Genomic DNA, 5,101 nt, shown 5'->3' with positions numbered 1-5,101 from the left:
ACCATTAGTTTCGCCATTAAAGGAGAAGATGCAAAGAGAGCAGAGAGAGATGGTTCTTCATTAATTTTCTCCATTAGAGAAGATGCAGAGAGAGCAGAGAAAGACGCGTCTTCAACAAATTTTCGTCATTAGAGGAGAAGATGCAGAGAAACCAAATCGAATATTTTCGCGCGAGAAGGATTTTGGAAATTTTCTCCAGAGAAATGATTTAGTAGGTAGGGAGTAGCGGAGTTTAAGTAAAAAAACACGAGTTTTAGTGACGGGAATTTTGACCGTCGCTAAAACGTTGTCGCTAAACAGACACATTTTTGTAGTGTTTTGATCTTTATATGACTCCACACCTGCAAAACGGAAGAGTGGTTTAATCATGTATTCCAACATTGTACATACTGAACCCATACTCCAAATAGTTAAACCTACATAATTCTCCTGATGCCAACTCATTTAACATAACAATGGCCAAATCATCGTAACAACTTGTTATTTACTCCATTTACCACATTCTCTATCTGACTCTTCATCCCCTCACCCCCATCCCCAACGAAACACATAAAGTCACCAAGTCAGGGTTCGAGAATAAGTTGGCAAGGGAAAAAATATAATATATATTAGGTTACAGTTAAGACTAGTAACTCTTCCTACTAAGTTTGGATTCATTAAAAGATCAAAACATCAAATTCAATGTCAGAATTAAAATGTGAGCTCATTGAATAAAACAAAATGAAAGATTTATATATTAAAACATAGCATCAACTCCTTTCATAACCTAACATACATATACATACAAAACATGTCCATACACTCTCGTACAAGTTCTAATTCTGTTGCCCACTTTCAAATGGCCGTCTATAAGCATGGTCAATATCATCTTGTCTAGAGGGATTCATTTCCTCTCCATCTCTTCCCTAACTCTATTGCTCTATTCAACATGCCTTTACTACATAGACCCCCACTGACCACCCCATATGCCACTACATCAAGCCTGATCCCCTTACAATGCATTTGGTTCAAATACTTCGTGACCAAATCCATAATTCCTTTCTTGAAGTGACCATCTATCATCGAAGTGTAAACAATGGAATTGGGTTCAATCCCATCCCCCTCCAACATTTTCAAGAACAAACCATCCACTCTTTCTAACATTCCACGTTTACAAAAACCATCTATTAAAATTGTAAGTAACAACATTCAATCCCTTTTTGGTGAAGTTGGAAAACTTAAGAAGCAAGAAGATGGTCAAAAGTCAATATGATCAATAGACAACCAACCATATATAATATATTAATTGTTTCTTTTTCAAAATCATGGAAAATGCATTGTTGAACGGTGTGTAGTTGTGTTCAGATTCTGCTATTGTAATGGCCATAATCTAACTACGATGATATACACAGAAAAAAAGATAAAGAAAGAAAACTCACTAATTCTTTGTTCATGGGCTTTGAGCTTGAATGAGGTTTTTATAAAGTCATGCGAGTGACTTTTCTTCACACCAACACCATTGGCTTTGTCACCATCTGCTCTCAGCCTACACAGCCACAAGCCCACAACTATGATTTGAGTACCAGCATGAATAAAATACAAGAAAGAGACCTATATATAACTACAAAAAAATATCCCATCAAATGGTCGACATGGAATTTAAGGCCTCCCCGCATGGAAGCTTAGAAATGTTTTTGGTTAAAATGTAATTTTTACTATTTTAGAAATTATTAAGAAAGCTACTAGTATTGGAATACAGGCAAATAATGTAAACTTAGTCACCCACAAACCTTTTAGCTTCTTCATCCCGTAGCTTAGCGTCCATTTCCTTGCTTGTAGGATATGGTGGGAGGCTTGAGGGCTCACACACATCTGTTCTCACAGTTTTCTAAGAGAACACAAGGGAATAAAAATGTATCAAAAAACAGAGAGATGAACACTCATTGAAAAGTGATACATATGAATTTCTTGTTAACTAACTTGACATTCAACAAACCTTGTAAGAGGAAAAAATCATAAAGTAAAGAAATTGGGAAAGGGTACATTGCAATCCATACACTCATCATCATCATCAAAGCTTTATCCAAAAAAAAAATAGGATCATCCAACTGAATAGTAATGCAAGCAATATGAAACACAGAGATATAGAGAGTACAACTTTCATGAAGTAGTTTACAACAAAATAGCATGCATAGCCACAAAAACAAGAACACATTTATAACTTAAAAAGGTGAAATCTCTTACTCAGACTATGGAGCAATTGTATGTATTGCAAAGCTGAAGCAGTGCTACTTGATAAGCTGGATCGAGAGATTCTTTAATAAAGGCTGGGTACTTTCCAGGGGAGAATTGAACCAAACAGATTAGACTGAAGAATTGTTAGAATCTTACTCGCACTACGAAATCCCACCAAATACAAAATCTTACACTTAAGTTGTCTTCGTTTTTTTTTGTTTTTCATTATAGCAGGTGCTCTCACAATTTATATCAAGTTGGAGAAGAAAAATACCCAAACCGTGATCTTGTGAATGTACGTTATTTTCTCTAAAAAAAAAAAAAAACTTAATGTTTAAAATCTCATCTTGAGGCAATGTATTGATCAAGAGTTGATCGATATCGTCTCTAACAAAAAAAAAATATTCCAAAACTCCATGGACGCATTATCTAGAGCTTATGATATTAAAATAATAATAATAATAATAAAAAAACTGAAAACCCTAGAAATCGAAGCAAAGAAAAAACAATGAGAGTTGAAATAATACCTGTGAAATCAAAGAGTGCGAGAGGAAGCTTGATAAGCCTTGTGAGAGAAGGAATCCTGGGACGAAGAGGATTTTCAGAGAAAAATCTCTAATTTTAGAGAGGGCTTGAACCAATCCGAGTACGCAAACCCTAGATCTGATTAAGATTCGTAGATTTGGGACAAATCTAGGAAGCAAGTTCACAAACCCTAGATTTGGGATGCTACGGAGAGAGAGTGCGTGCGAGAGACAGATCCAACGACAGAGAGTTGGACCAAGAGAGCGAGAGACAGATTACGAGAGACCCTAGATCTGGGAAGCGATTTCACAAACCCTAGATCTGGAATGCTGTGGAGAGAGAGTGCGTGCGAGAGACAGATACTGGAGAGTGTGATCGAGACTTTTTAAGAACGAGAGATAGAGAGAGCGAGAGAACGAGGACGAGAAACAGAGCGTCGTTTTTCTTTCCCAAAAAAAATTCTGATCGAAGAATTGATCTTCTTCTTGAAACATAGAGAGAAATAGATTTGAGAGAGAGAGACAGATAGATTCGACAGAGAACGATGGATTCGAGGGAGAGAGAGAGAGAAGACAGAGTCGTGAGAGGAGCAATCGAGAGAGAGTGAGAGAAGAGAGAAGTTTGACAGTGGCACCCCAACTTTTACTTATCACCGTCTTTTAGTTGAAACGACGATTAAACGACTGGCAAAAACCATCGCCATTAACGACAGCCTTTAGTAATCGTTTTTACCGCAATTGTGGCGTCGCAAAAACCGCATTATGACGTAGTGAATACTCCTCTAATCCTATCAATATGCAAAGATAAATAAAAAAACATAAACAAATATATAAAAAATATATTCTCCTAACCCTATTGAGACGCAAAACAAATAAAAACATGAAAAAATATTACATAAAAACAACTCTTCTAATCCTACCAATATGCAAAAATAATAAATAAATAAATAAAACACGTAAAACAAATATTCTCCTAACCCTATTGATATAAAAACATAGAAAACAAACTACATAAGCTAAAAACTTCCTCCTAATCCTATCAATATGCAAAAAAAAATAATAATAATAACAAAATGCATAAAAAACATTCTATTAATCCTATTGATATAAAAATAAAAGTATGAAAAAATAATAATAAATAAACTTACCTATAGAGAGATGATAGGATCCAATTCCTTCAGGTACAACCTCCAAAGCTTGTGAGTATCCACGTGTTGCGAAAGGGATAATGGCTGAAGGAGATGACTATTGGGAGGGTTGTTGGTCTGCGACGTGAGTGCAGCGTGGAGAGGTTGTGTTGTAGGGACCTGGAGTGATGGAGTGCAACAGAGAGAGGCTGTGTTGCAGGGATGTTGGAGTGATGGTGTGTAGCAGAGAGAGGCTGTTGGTGCAGAGAGAGGGTTGCAGGATAGAATGTGAGAGAGAAAGGAGGGTTGGGAGTAAGAGTGGTGGTTAGTGCAGAGAGAGGAGAAGAGAGTTGCAGGGTAGAAAGAGAGGGCGTTGTGTTGGGTAGCAAAGGGATGTTGCAGCAGTGGACTGTGTTGCAAGTTCAGCCAAAGAACAAGAAGATGAGGGGGTTGTTGAAGGGTAGAATGTGAAAGAACACTGGGGAGGGTAATTGCAGGCAGAGAGAGATCAAAGGATGTTGGAGAAGAAGATAGAGCAGGGAAAGAGACGTGTGTAGAGAAAGAGTTTAGCCCTTTTGAAGATGTGTAGAGAGCCCTGTTTTGCCGAAGAGGAGAAGACGTGAAGAGAGCAGAGAATAGAGAGAAGATGAGCAGGGAGAGAGGAGGTGTTAAAGAAGAGGAGAAGAAGACAGAGCTTAGCCTCAACAAGAGAGAACCGAAGGAGAGAGGACCTTGAGAGAGAGAACGATCTCTCTTTTTTATTTTTATTTTTTGATAAATAGCATTGTATTCATTAAAAAAATCAAATCGGTCGAGTTGACCAACTTGAGAGGACTCTCTTTTTTATAGAAGATGACTTCTTCTATTTTGGTTTTCCTTTCTAAATTTTTCTTTTTACACGTTTTTCCCCTTTTTTGTTTTTGATTCCCTTTTGGAGAATGATGGTGGATTCCACGCTACTCTTACTACGATAGTCCTCCATCGATGAAATGTTTTGGATTTTTATTAATTGATTAATTTTGTTTTGATTTTTATTAGTTTAAATTTGATTTTAATTTTTAGTTTGAGTTTTAATTAGCCATTTGATTTATATTTTGTTTTGTCAATCGATTTGAATTTGTGATTGAGTTTCACTTTCAATTTTAATTTGTTAGTTGATTTTATTTTGATTTTGATTTTAATCGTTTGATTTTAAACTTAATTTTTATTAGATTACATTTTAAATTTTAATTCTTT

General features: G+C 36.2%; 1 long non-coding RNA gene across 1 annotated transcript; it reads right to left on the bottom strand.

Moving 5' to 3' along the window:
* Positions 1-424: 424 nt before the first annotated feature.
* On the bottom strand, positions 425-3,254 carry LOC147386854 (uncharacterized). Its single transcript, XR_015171679.1, has 3 exons — positions 2,742-3,254; positions 2,224-2,347; positions 425-1,867 (listed from the first exon to the last, which is right to left on the bottom strand). It is a non-coding gene; the product is annotated as an uncharacterized LOC147386854 (long non-coding RNA).
* Positions 3,255-5,101: the final 1,847 nt, after the last annotated feature.

The sequence above is a fragment of the Akebia trifoliata genome, chromosome 14 (genome assembly GCF_017979445.1).
Source record: "Akebia trifoliata isolate Shusen 1 chromosome 14, ASM1797944v1, whole genome shotgun sequence".
Lineage (NCBI taxonomy): Eukaryota > Viridiplantae > Streptophyta > Magnoliopsida > Ranunculales > Lardizabalaceae > Akebia > Akebia trifoliata.
The sequence above is the reverse complement of the archived record's forward strand: the minus strand, read 5'-3'. Positions and strand labels throughout refer to the sequence as shown.